The following is a 14,598-nucleotide window of genomic DNA, read 5'->3' on the forward strand; positions in this document are numbered from 1 at the left end:
TCTTGTCCTTCTTTGCTGAAACATCTCCACAAACATTACATCCCTGGATCAACCGATATAAAGCTGCTCCACCACCACCACCCTGGGCATTCCCAACCCTCTTCCCTCTATTCATTTTTTTTTTTTTTCTCTATATCACCACTAGGGTCTAAATTCTACAAGGGCAGGGATTTGTGTCTGTTTTATTTGCTGTGCTGTGTTCCATGCCTAAAATGGTCCGCTATATACTATGCACTTAATAATTGTTTTAAATGATTGAACTGATTTTAATGCAGTCCAAGAAATTCATCCAATGGGCTAATGGACTCTTTTTAGCAGTAGTTTTCTCCATTAAGTCATACTCTTCACACTGGTTTGGACAGCAACAGGCCTGTGGGGAGAGCAGGCAGATGCAAAAGAGTGTGCACATTTATGAAGCTTTTATCAGAAAAACAAATGCCCAAGATGACCATTTACTCTGATTTTTAAAACTGAGGTATAAACAGAGAGCCATGGACTGAGCATGGTGGCTCATGCCTGTAATCCCAGCACTTTGGGAGGCTGAGGCAGGAGGATTGCTTGAGGCCAGAAGTTTGAGATCAGCCTGGGTAACATAGTGAGACCCCCATCTCTGTATAATAAATAAACAAAAATTTAAAAAATGAATAAGCAGAGAGCCATGTTGTGTAGTTTACAGTGGTTGGTTTGGAGAAAGAACAAAGAAAGAAGGCATAAATGAAGACTTTTGTATAGAGATAAATCCAGGTGGATACGTCACTCAGTCCTGTGAAGCTGTCCTTGTGACCTTTGGTTGAAAGCTGTTGTTGTCATTAGGCACACCTTGGTTTAATGTTGAAAGGCAGAAATGTAAAGAAATTGGTATTTAATCTGTAAGTATAGTAGAAATCCACTGAGGTGGTGAGCTAATCGAATCTCAGCACGCCCTTCACGCATCTACAGCAGGAAAAGCCTGTGTTAGAGAGAGATGAATACCACACTGAGTACTTTAACTTTATTCATCTTTATGAACTTTTCATAAACTAATTTTAATTGTCCTTTACCCACAAGCAATAAGGACTCACCACACCCCTGCCCTGCTTAGACATGCTGTTATTTTACACTCATGCGTTTGTGACTCTTGTCTAATTTTATTCCCCCTGTTAAGAAAAATAGAACAGCTGTTAGTCCCGGCTTCCTGGCTGTTCTCTCAGCTTCCCCTTCCTTCCTGTCCTTCTACTCCAGGCCCATGTTATTTCTCTTAAAGCAAGTTTTCAAAACATCAAGGTAGATAAAGATCTAGGAATCATAATTCTTGTATACTCCTTAAGCACAATTTTTTTTTTTTGTTTTTTGTTTTGTCTTGGATCCCATATCCCTAACAATGAAACTGTGCCAAGAAACCATTTGGAAAGTAAAGCCAAGATATATCCCTGTGCAACTAGCAGCAGATAAACAGCTTTCAGTTTAATCCTAATGAGAATGAGCAAATGGACACCGATACTTGGCTTAGTATTTCACCAGCATAATCCCTTTCCCATGCAGTGAAACTCTTCTGTGACCTATTTGTGTGAGTATGTGTGTGTAGATATAGAGTAGTCCCCCTTTATCCATGGGGGATACATTGCAAGACCCCCAGTGGATGCCTGAAACCCTGGATAACACCGAACCCTATATGAACTGTGTTTTCCTACACATACATACCTATGATAAAGTGTAATTTATAAATTAAGCATGGCAAGAGATGAACAATAACTAAAAATAAAATAGAACAATTATAATGTACTGTAATAAAGTTAAATAAATGTGGTGTCTCTCTCTTTCAAAATATCTTTTTTCTCTCTCTCTTTTGAGATGGAGTCTCACTCTGTCACCCAGGCTGGAGTGCAGTGGTGCAGTGGTGCAGTGGTGCAGTGGTGCAGTGGTGTGACCTTGGCTCAGTGTAACCTCTGCCTCCTGGGTTCAAACAATTCTCCTGCTTCAGTCTCCCAAGTAGCTGGGACTACAGGTGTGGGCCACCACTCCTGGCTAGTTTATGTATTTTTAGTAGAGACGGGGTTTCACTATGTTGGCCAGGCTGGTCTCCAACTCCTGATCTCAAATGATCAGCCCACCTTGGCCTCCCAAAGTTCTGAGTTACAGGTGTGAGCCACTGTGCCCAGCCTCAAAATATCTTATTATACTATACTCATACTTATTTTCCAAACTTGGTTGAACATGAGTAACTGAAATCGTGGAAAGTGAAACCCCAGATTATTTTGTATTTATTCTCCTAGGACATGAGGTGTTTAATTCTGGTAGTATTTAGAAATTTCTAGAAAATCCATGTGAATGTTCAAGTGAATGGAAGTATATGTCACACTTGTCTTTGGTGAAATCATGAGTGTATTGGAGGATTTCCACTCACAAAGATCGCCTCTTTCAACCTAAATGGTAACACAACTGCCAGGGAAAATGTGGGGGGATTTTAATCCAGGTGCTCTCACCCAGCCCCGTTTCAGTGGACTCCAGTCTTGCATACCAATTTAGAATGGTCAAGCTTCAGCTCTAGGGTTCAGATGAGAGTAGACACAAAGGGGCATCTTGCGTCCAGTGCCAGTTCAGGACATCCAGTTTGGGCCTGAGTCAATTACTGATGGGGAGAAGTTGGCCAGTTCCAAGAGAGTCCTATAATTAACTATCAATTAATGTGGTGGGAAATTTATATAGAGACCAGAATATGGAACTGGGAATCAGGATCAAAACTTCATTTTAAAGATTCTAGATGTGAGACTTCCTCAGCAGATCCAAAACAAGGTTGGTGAGATCAGGGGCAATCTATGGGACAACGAGCTAATATTTCAGTTTGGGGATAAAATTAGACTCACAACTCTGAATATTTGGAAACTAGATTTGATTCTTCTCTGAACGATAAAATTAGCTTGAGGGGATTACTGAAAGTGAACGATTCAAAGAAATACCAAGGATTCACCAACAAACAGGACTTCGGGAAATTCGAGATATCTGATTAAATTTTTGGAAAATCTAGAAAGTTTATTTTATGTTGATAACCAAAAAAAAAACATTTTTTTTTTTTGCTAGTGGTTTTTAATTTTTTTAATTATACTTTAAGTTCTAGGGTACATGTGCACAACGTGCAGGTTTGTTACATAGGTATACATGTGCCATGTTGGTTTGCTGCACCTATCGACTCGTCATTTACATTAGGTATTTCTCCTAACACTATCCCTCCCCCAGCCCACCACCTCCCAACAGGCCCTGGTGTATGATGTTCCCCTCCCTGTGTCCATGCGTTCTCACTGTTCAACTCCCACTTATGAGTAAGAACGTGCAGTGTTCGGTTTTCTGTCCTTATGATATTTTGCTGAGAACAATGGTTTCCAACTTCATCCATGTCCCTGCAAAGGACATGGACTCATCTTTTTTATGGCTGCATAGTGTTCCATGGTGTGTATGTGCTACATTTTATTTATCCAGTCTATTATTGATGGACATTTGGGTTGGTTCCAAGTCTTTGCTATTGTGAATAGTGGTGCAATAAACATATGTGTGCATGTGTCTTTATAGTAGTATGATTTATAATCCTTTGGGTATATACCCAGTTATGGGATTGCTGTGTCAAATGGTATTTCTAGTTCTAGATCCTTGAGGAATCGCCACACTGTCTTCCACAATGGTTGAACTAATTTACACTTCCACCAACAATGTGAAAGCATTCCTATTTCTGCACATCCTCTCCAGCATCTGTTGTTTCCTGACTTTTTAATGATCAGTGTTCTAACTGGCATGAAATGGTATCTCATTGTGGTTTTGATTTGCATTTCTCCAATGACCAGTGATGATGAGCATTTTTTCATATGTCTGCTGGCTCCATAAATGTCGTCTTTTGAGAAGTGTCTGTTCATATCCTTTGCCCACTTTTTGATGGAGTTGTTTGTTTTTTTCTTATAAAATTGTTTAAGATAAAAGAACATTTCTTATTGAGCTACATCTCTCCTTGAGTTCCTGGTTTGTGGGCAACGGTAAAGAAGGGGTGGTCTGGAAGTAAATCTGGATTCACAGTAAGTAAAAATAATCCACACCAATTCTGAGGGGAAGGACCGAGTTGAGTATTTTCCCAGTCAGTATGGTTCACAGACTCATATGGTTCAGGGCTCATAAGAGCTATGAAAAATAAGGTACAGAGAATAAGGAACATAAAATATATGAGGAATTCTCTTTCTCTTGTCTAGTTAGCCTGACCCCTGTTGGCCTCTCATTAAGAAGGAAATCTTAGTTATTAGTGTTTTCCTGGAAGATGAACATTTTTTCCATTAAATTCTTTTATGTTATCCAAAAGTCCACATAAAATAAAAATGATATATATTTATGGGATTAAAGACTTCAGAAAGTCCAGCAAAACTATTTCCAGATCTCAGCTCTTCCAACAACAATCCAGTTTTATCTCAAACCTACAGGGCCATAACTTTTATGTGCAGAAAAGGTTACAGGAGTTGCCTAACTATTGGCAATTAAAGATTTTGCCTGCCTTCACTTGGCTTATTTTATTACAAGGAAACTTAGGGTGAGTTTATTGGGAGGCTGTGCTGGGATGGCCCTAGAATGGAAACACTGTCGGAGAGAAGAGCTCTGGGGGTGTCTCCAGATCTGCAAAGGGACAAGCCCATCAGTGGTAGAAATTGCTAGCAAAGTGAATCCTTATTGATCCTTGTGGTTGACTCAGTCCTTGGACTGCAGACGTCTTGTGGGAAGAAATACCATTTGCGGCAGTTAGTGTGGGTGCTGTTGACTAAATTTCCTCCTGCTGCCCTTTGGGTACCCAAAACACTAAGGTTCAGAGCTGCCAAGGGCTTTCCCCAACAGTATAAACTCATCCACTTTCATTCCTGGCTTGAAGGATCTTGATACAATAGAAGTTTTGGGTTCTTTCCATATTCCTCCCTCACTCCTCTGCTATGGCCCAGCTGTCATTGTGGGGAAGCTAGAGGTGGCACAGCTGGGAGTCTTGTTTCAAAATGAATTTCAAACTGTGGCTAAAAACCCACATGAGACTTCAAAAAATAATTTTTAAAACAAGCTAAAAAAATTCTAGTGAATTCTTCTTACTCATGTCCAGCTGCCTCTGACTCAGGTAAGCAAGGGCTCAGGTCTCATCTGCCCCTGCCACTGTCTGTCTGTCCTTTGATGTTGGCTTAGTTGTTTGCCCTGTGACCTCAGCTTTCTGATGGATTCAAGAAAGGTTTGAACTTGCAGTTTGTCTCGCTTTTTTTTTTCTTTCTTTAATCATTTTAAGCCCAGACCATCTGGCTTTTTGATGTTATAAGGGTGGGAGCCACGCTATTCCTTTTTTTTTTTTTTTTTTTTTTTTGAGATGAAGTCTTGCTCTGTCACCCAGGCTGGACTGCAGTGGTATGATATCTCAGATCACTGCAACCTCCACCTCCCAGGTTCAAGTGATTCTCGTGCCTCAGCCTCCCAAGTAACTGGGATTACAGGTGTGCACCACTGTGCCCAGCTAATTTTTAAATTTTTAGAAGACACAGAGTTTACCATGTTGGCAAAGCTGGTCTCGAACTCCTGACCTCAGGTGATCCGTCTGCCTCGGCCTCCCAAAGTGCTGGGATTACAGGCGTGAGCCACTGCCCCCGGCCTAGAGCCATGCTATTTCTAACTTCCACATCTCGGAGAGGGAACTGGAAGTCTCCTCCATAGAACCTAACAAAATGGAAATGTTTGTCTATAGGTCTCTGCATCAAGACACTGCCAAGCTATGGACAGCAGGAACTGTGGCTCCTCCTGTGTATCCCCAGCTACATTGTGGTACCAGGTACGTAGTAGGTGCTCAGGAAAAATGCCTGGGGCTTTTTGCTGCATTTTCATTTTAAGTAATCCTGTTCTCCCTTGTATTTCTGGGGCTAGCAACATTGGCATCACCTGGGAGCATGTTAGAAATGCACATTTTTTGCCTCCACCCCATCACTGAATCTGGAAAGTGAGGGGGTGGATGGGACCCCACAATCTGTGGCTTAACAAGCCCTTCAGGTGATTCTATTTGAGAATCACAGGTCTTAGAGAAAGATAAGATCTGCAGTTGCTTCTTCTTGCCCTTTCAGGGCTAATGCTGTGAGGTTTCAGGCGCTAGCCCTGATTTCTCACCCCTGGACACAGCCTAGACTTTCTCAGCTACTTTGTACTTGCCCATGCAGTTTCCCAAACCCTGAATCAATGACCTCAATTTTACCTCCTCCCAATTTAAGTGAAAGTCAGTGGCAATCAGTAAGCTAAAAAAAAAAAAAAAAAAAAAAAAAAAAGACAGCCGTGGGAGCAGTGGCTCATGCTGTAGTCCTAGCACTTTGGGAGGCCAAGGTGGGCGGATCACCTGAGTTCAGGAGTTTGAGCATAGCCTGACCAACATAGTGAAGCCCCATCTCTACTAAAAATACAAAAATTAGCCAGGCGTGGTGGCACACGCCTGTAGTCCCAGCTACTCGGGAGGCTGAGGCATGAGAATCGCTTGAACTCAGGAGGCGGAGGTTGCAGTGAACCAAGATCGCGCCACTGCATTCCAGCCTAGGCCACAGAGTGAGACTCCATCTCAAACAAACAAAAAGATGGACTTTCAAAATCTAGGCAGTGGTTTTTCAACCTTGGCTGCATATTGGAAGCACCTAGGGAGCTCTCAAAAACAAAACAAAAAAGGCTTCACACCAGTTAAATTATAATCTCCGGGGATGTGGCTTTTTGCTTGTTTGTTTTTTAGTTCTGCAGGTAATCCCATGAGCCAACAATCTTCCAGAGAATCAACACTCTGCTTCTGGCTTGGTAGAGAGACTCTGCCCTCAATTTTTTTTTTTTTTAGTAAAATAAACCTAACCTCAACATTGGCTTTTTTTGGAGTAAGGCATTTCTCTCTCCCAGCACCCTCCACCCCACATCATGTGTGCCCTCTCCATGTGTGACCATGAAGGCAGAGATGGGGCTGTGTGTCAGTTCCGGGCACACAGCTGTGGAGCTGACTGACTGCTCTCTAATATCCCATCCTGGCTGCACCAGAAAATGATCTGTAACACACTAAGGTGGAGGGGGTCCTCCTACGTTCTGTCTTTGGGTTTCAAGAGCAAAGAAAGTGCATGCATTCTGTAACTGCTCATTACCCTGGATTCTGTGTCATGGAGAGGTAGAGAGAAGGTTCTGACAAGTAAGGCATTTATTGGAGAGTGAGTTTTCACTTTTAATAAACATCCAGCCTATTGCCTGGGCAAGTCAGCCAGCTTTGAGGCAGGTGAACTAGGTCATTGTTTCTGCTAAACTTTTCAGTGCAAAAGCAGCTCTCCTGTTAGAGAGCAGATCTGCACATCTTTGCAGAAGCTGAGTGACACATTGGCACATTCTCCAGCTCCTTCCTTCTGATAGTTCCTAGCAGGTATGCACGAAAAGAAGTGTGTGCACAGGATGGGGACCAACACAGCTTGACAGCTGAGACCACTAAGCACCCTATCCTCCTCCCGTAACAACTTCTGCACCCTACCCTGCTCCAGCTTTACCACCAAAACTCTCCTCTTATGCTTCTGAAGTTGGCAGGACAGCAGCCTTATCTCCCACAGCTCCATGCAGCTCCATCATCTGTGCATCCTTATCTATATAGCACCATCTGGTCCTATGCAGCCTGGCCCCCTGGGCACCCACCAGAGCCATCATATGGTCCCACGACACCTCTGCAGCCTTGCCTCCTATGGTCTCCTGCAGCTCTGTCATCTAACGGGCACTTTCCACCTCCATGAACTCCCTCACCCGCAGCATCTCACTTCCTCTGATAATCACAGGCAGAATCAATCTTGCTTTTCTTGAGTCCAGTAGTAGTACTTTACACATACTGTGTATTCTAGAACTTTTCTCACTTTATTATAATTATTTGCTTGTAGTCCTTTCTCCCTTAATAAACTATATGTTCTTTGCAATCTAGTTTTTACTCATAAAAAATATAAATCCAGAGCCAGTAAGCAACTCATTAATGCTTATTGGTTTGATTTCAATACATATTAAAGTTGTCTTGGTTGATAGTTTGGAGTTGGGTGGAGGAAAACGGTAAGCCCAACTTTGAGGACAACTAAGGAGTTTCTGGGGAGCCCATGTAGGTGGAAAGAGGCCATCACAACGGAATGGTGTGGTCTGCAAAGGTGGACAGCTGTTGGGTGAAGATGGTGGACGATTGTCCAGCATGGCAGTACCTAATGGCAACAGAATGTGAGCCACAAATACAAGCCAAATGGAATTTTAAATTTCTAGTGACCACATTTTAAAAAATAGTAAAAAATGGCTCACGCCTGTAATCCCAGCACTTTGGGAGGCCGAGTCGGGTGGATCACGAGGTCAGGAGATCGAGACCATCCTGGTTAACACGGTGAAACCCCGTCTCTACGAAAAATACAAAAAATTAGCTGGGCGTGGTGGCGGGCGCCTGTAGTCCCAGCTTCTCGGGAGGCTGAGACAGGAGAATGGCGTGAACCTGGGAGGCGGAGCTTGCAGTGAGCCGAGATCACGCCACTGCACTCCAGCCTGGGCAACAGAGTGAGACTCTGTCTCAAAAAAAAAAAAAAAGTAAAAAAAATTGGTAGAGTTAATTTTAATAATGTATTTTATTTCACCTAATGCAGTTGACCCTTAAACAACACAAGTTTGACTTCTGTGGGTCCACTTATATGTAGATTTTCTTCCACCTTTGCCACCTCTGAGACAGCAAGACCCACCCCTCCTCTTCCTCAGTCTACTCAACACGAAGATGAAGAAGATGAAGACCTTTATGATGATCCATTCCCGCTTAATGAATAGGAAATGTATGTTCTCTTATGATTTTCTTAATAACATTTTTCTTTCTCTAGCTTACTTTATTGTAAGAATGCAGTATATAACGTACAAAATTTTTTTTTTTTTTTTTTTGAGATGGAGTCTCGCTCTGTGGCGCAGGCTGGAGTGCAGTGGCGTGATCTCGGCTCACTGCAAGCTCCGCCTTCTGGGTTCATGCCATTCTCCTGCCTCAGACTCCTGAGTAGCTGGGACTACAGGCACCCGCCACCACGCCCTGCTAATTTTTTGTATTTTTTGTAGAGATGGGGTTTCACCGTGTTAGCCAGGATGGTCTCAATCTCCTGACCTTGTGATCTGCCCTCCTCGGCCTCCCAAAGTGCTGGGATTACAGGCGTGTGCCACCGAGCCCGGCCACAAAATATGTTTTAATTGACTGTTTATGTTATTGGTAAGGCTTCTGATCAACAGTATGCTATTAGCAAAGTTTTTGGGGAATCAAAAGTTATACTTGAATTTTCTACTGTGCAGCAGTTGGTGCCCCTAACCCCGTCGATGTTCAAGTGATAATATGTGAAATATTATCATTTCAATATAATCAATATGAAAAAATCAAGGTATTTGATATTCTTTTACCTTTCTGTATGAAGACTTTGGAATTTGGTATGAATTTTGCACTTACTGTTCATCTCAATTTGGACTAGCCACATTTCAAATGTATTTCAAAGCCACATGCAGCTCACATCCACCATATTGGACAGCACAGTCTAGAGACCGAGTAGACTGGGAGAAGGCCAACTCTTCCTTCTGTACCTTGGGGCAGGGAAAAAAAAAAAAAAAAAGCCAGGTCCCGCCTAAAAGGCCCCAGGTTTACGAAAAAGGAGGGCCATGCCAGAAGAAAAGACTGCCACTAACAGGGGTGCCATGTAACAAAGCCGTTCTTTTAATGAGCCTCCCCACTCGATGCTGGTTTTATACCACTCAGTTTCATTATCCGTGTTATTATGGGATAATAACACGCAGGTGTTGCAGATAAATGACCAGGCCAGCAATTTATGAGGGGCCATTCATCTTAGCCTCATGGCAGGACTAAAGGGGAAAATAGACAAGTTCATCCTTACAAATCCAATTAGAAGCAGTAAGTGAAGATCTTCCTGTAGCAGGACAGGGAACATTCGAATGTCAGACGCAGTTCAGAAGAGGGAGAAGGTTAAGCATACCCCGAAGCTTTTATGTGGAGCACGAAAGTTCAGCTTCTTGGACATGGAATTTTCTGGAAAACACAAGGGGAAAGCCTGAGCTAACATCACCAAAAGGAAGCAGCAATTTTTCGGGGAGATTTTCTCGAACAATCTATTGCAAAATAACCAGCCACTTAAGGGAAACACTGTATATTTAAGTTATTTATATTCCTGCCTGTGTTTCCGGACAAATAGCAAAGGTATGTGGGAGGAAGGGGAGCCAGGAAAAGCAAGGGGACAACAGAGACTGTTCACCTCTCACTGGTTCAGAAAACAAGTGAGTGTCCAGAGAACACAGCTCTGATCTGGAGACTGACCTCAAGCATTGGGAGACCCCTGTTCAGGATATCTTTTTCAGGGTGAAAGCACAGAAGGAAGTATTGTTTGGTCTTGCAGAACTGTAATAGCAAAACCCTGCACCTGCTCGATCCCTCAGATCTGCTTTCTAGATTACTCAGGGATAGATAAATTCTTAAACTGAAGCAAAACAAAATGTACACAACCTTAAGTTGTTTTCAATATTTAAGAAAGTTCATCCAATAATTAAAAGGGCATCATTCTAGGCAACTGGCTCACCCCTTTGCATTTCTAGCTAATAACTGCCAAACAGCTTTGTTAAAGAGTTGTCAAAATATGGAACGACTCTAGGTATTTTTAGTTAAGGAGATTTTTTAAAAATAAGATTTTCATTTATGTTCTCACTCAGTCACCTTAGTATTTCAAGCCATGCCTAACTAAATAAACCTCCATAAGGTTTGAGATACGAATGCTTTAGATCAACATTTCAGACTACACCTACCCAGTACCTATTTTGTTGATAGACTCCACGCTTCAGAGCCAGATAAATACAAAATAGCACATAAAATAGCAGACCACAGTGCAAAGAGCAGCCTGAATGCCTATACTACAATAAAGAGATGAACGTGCCTTATAATATCTTCAAAAAAATGAAATACCTTTTAAATCAGAAAAAGCCACTTAAATACACACTAGGTGATTGAAAACACATAGTTAATGACAAGGAGTTTTGTGAGATAAGAAACCAGAAAACAAGCAGGCCGCTGACCTTGTAGGACCTAATGGCTTCTTTTAAAATAAAAACATGAAAAGATCTTTCTTCCTTTTTTGAGCAGAAAAAAACAAAAAGATTCCTTTGTAAACACACACATACACACCCCAATGTCAGAACTATATCAAGGGACCTAGCTGTTTAAATATTTTATTGCCAACAAATTTCACAGACAAGTACTTCTCTCCCTCATGGAGGCTAAGGTTTCTCCTTGGTTGGATATTAGAACTTGCAGGGTGTTTGGGCTTTTTCAGGTTGTTATGAAATAGCTACTGCTCCAACATGGGTCTTTGTGATTGACTTTTAGGCACAAGTTAAGCTGCCTCATTGATGCAGGAGGTAGAAATAAATTATTTAGGCAGATAGGGTAAAAGAGTCCTCGGCAAGGCTTTCCTTCTAACAAAAAGCAGCCAAGAAATTATTCTCTTTGAACAAAGAGCAGCCTGAAAAATCGAGCTGCAGACATAGATAAGCAAGGTGGAAGCTTGCACAGGTGAATGCCAGCAGTGGTGCCAAAAGAAAAGGGCTACCTGGGGGCCAGGTATGTTCAACATGGAGGCTCCATCTTCCCTTTTCTTTGTCACCATGTGTACAGTAAAGGAACAGGCAACATGGCGCCAGACAGGTAGCGGACCCATCTGCGTAATAAAAAGATCAGAGTGTGGGTGGCCAGCTTTTCGTGCCCTATGCAAATGGCACACCTAGTCCTAACCAGTTTCTCGTGCCTTATGCAAATGGCACACCTGGTCCGACCAATCTTTCGTCCCCTATATAAATCAGACACCACTTTCTCAAGTTCATCTATAAAACACACTACGTTTCACAAAAAAATTAGCCAGGCGTGGTGGCGGGCGCCTGTAGTCTCAGCTTCTAGGGAGGCTGAGGCAGGAGAATGGCGTGAACCCGGTAGGCGGTGGAGCTTGCAGTGAGCGGAGATCACGCCACTGCACTCCAGCCTGGGCGACAGAGCGAGACTCCGTCTCAAAAAAACAAAACAAAACAAAACAAAACACTACATTTCACCTCAGAAGCAGAAACCCATTCAGGACCCCTCTCTCTGCAGGAGAGAGCTCTTCTCTTTCTTTCACCTATTAAACTTCTGCTCTTAAGCTCACTCCTTGTGTATCCGTATTCTAGTTTTCCGTGACCGTGAGACAATGAATCTCGGGTATTTACCCCATACAACAATGCTGCTTCATTATCATTTTGGAAAAGCCAGTTTTCTTTCCTAGTTTGGCTCTGGGAAATGGTGGGCCGGTTCAGTCCTCTGTCCCGTGGGTTCCCCATGGGATGAGGATGGGAGGGCTGCTTCCATTGTGTGCTAGTTACTCTTGTAATCCCCAAGACTCCCACCAGCCCATTACCACACAGGTTAGAGGCCGCAGATGTTATGTACCTTTCCAGATTCCTCTTGTAATTAATGTTGTGGAAAAGCTTTTCTGAGGCTATGGTTCCTAAAGGGAAGTTAATAGTATGTGTTACAAAAAAATAACTAGAAGCAGGAATCTGTGAAAGGATTAGAATAGCTACATTGATAAATCTGGCCTCTCTTTTTCATTCATCACATCTGCCATTACTGGCTCCCATGTCGACTGTTCATGACTCTTTTCAAAGTATCATTTTCAAAAAGTTAAAATCACGGCTCAGGTCAAAGGTTTAATTCAATTAATTAATGATGGAACCAATGAGACAATAAAGGTATCTCAAAGAGCATTGGAAATTTATAGACATTAAAAAAGAAGAGTGTTTGAATGAGATTGCTAGGCTGGATACAAAACTGCTTAATGTCCTACAGGGCAATAAAACTATAATCTTTGGGAAAATGATTTGCATCTCTACCAGACGTTATACAACTTAACAAGTCACTTCACAAAGTCTGGGATCTTTTAACAAATGGTATATAGCAAGTTATTCAAAGGTATCTTCCTGTGGAAGGCCCTGGGGTGGGCTTATAGACCAATATACTATTATGACATTGAAAGGATATCCTGAACTCTCCTGGCCTTATTTCCAAGTTCTAGATAATTTTTCTTAGCGCTTTTCTTCTTAATCCTTCCCTGTTCTATTTCCATCCATTATGAAGATGGTCAGAAGAATGTGCTGGCAAGTAGTTTTCAACACATACCAGAAATTCAGAGAATTGAGATGGATTTTGGAGTTGGGGTAGATGGAATAGGAGAGGGGGACTGAGGCAAAACTAACCGACAGATACAGTGGCTTTTTTTTTTTCTTTTTAAACTGACTATACCTCTAGGTTTAATGTGCCTTGTCATAATCTGATAAACTACTTTGGGAAGCAGTTTATCAACTGCATTTTGACTGAATAACACATGGAGAATGCACATGCTCATTTTTTCATAGATAAGAGCCTCTTGATTTATCTCATGTTAATTATGCAATTCTATAAATGTTAATTTGTAATGGGCTAGGGACCAATTTGCAGGAAATAGAACAATAGAAACCAAAGTGAAAAACTGAGGTTTGGAGCCAAGCTCAGGGTGGGGGAAAGTGCTGGGACAAGGAAAGGAGAGGAGTTAGAGGTTGTGACCTCCTAGAAGCATCGTGACCTTGAACAGTTAGAACGGAAGCTGAACAAAGGTCTCTAGAAGTGGAGGAAAGCCCCTGGGTATAGAGATAGGGGTCACAAGGAGCAGCAGATTCAGAAAGAGAAAAAATGTGTGGAGTTCCACGGCAGCCTGGATATCAAGCTGTGTTGTAAGAGCTAGCTGAAAAAGTGTTACAAGTGGTGACATTGCCAAGGGGGACAAGGTGATGGGAGCAGTCCACCCTTACCTAGGCAGAGCATTGTATCTCTGTAATTTTTCAGAAATTCTGGTGGATGGTGATAATGAAAAGCAAACTGACTCTTAGTTTCATTGTTGTGTGGAAATAAACAACCACCCAAAAGAAAACAAACAGAAGCTCTTTATTCAGAGCAAGGGAGTCAGCCACCATCACTTGCAGAGACTCCAAGGTGGGCAGAGGAGTAGGAAAGATTTATGGTAGGATAAAAAAGGCTCCGAGTATGCTCTGATTAGAGGTTGCCAGCATGGGGAAGCTGGAGGTGGGATAATTAGAAATGGGGCATCTTACGTGATTGATTTGGGGAGCATATTTGCCTTTCTCTGGTTGGTCCTGAGTTGAAAATGGAGGCAAAAACTAGGGAGGCTGGCAGTCACTGACCAAGTCCTGACCATTCTTGGCAGAGATTGTGGGTCAGGATTCTGTTGTCCTATATGATCGGACCACTGTCCATTTGTATAAGATATGGCCATTGTCCGTCAGTATCTTAATTGTTTCTAAATATTCTACTTGCATTCCTTTATTGCCTGCACCTTAGCAGATGGCTCTCTTGGTATGCTGCAACTATATAGAGATCTAATTGTAGTGTAGCAGGACGAGCCGCAGACAAAACTCCTCAGACACCGAATTAAAGAAGGAAGGGGTTTATTCGGCTGGGGGCATTGGCAAGACTCCTGTCTCAAGAGCCGAGCTCTCTGAGTAAGCAAT

The sequence above is a fragment of the Papio anubis genome, chromosome X, assembly GCF_008728515.1.
Source record: "Papio anubis isolate 15944 chromosome X, Panubis1.0, whole genome shotgun sequence".
In the NCBI taxonomy this organism is placed as follows: Eukaryota; Metazoa; Chordata; class Mammalia; order Primates; family Cercopithecidae; genus Papio; species Papio anubis.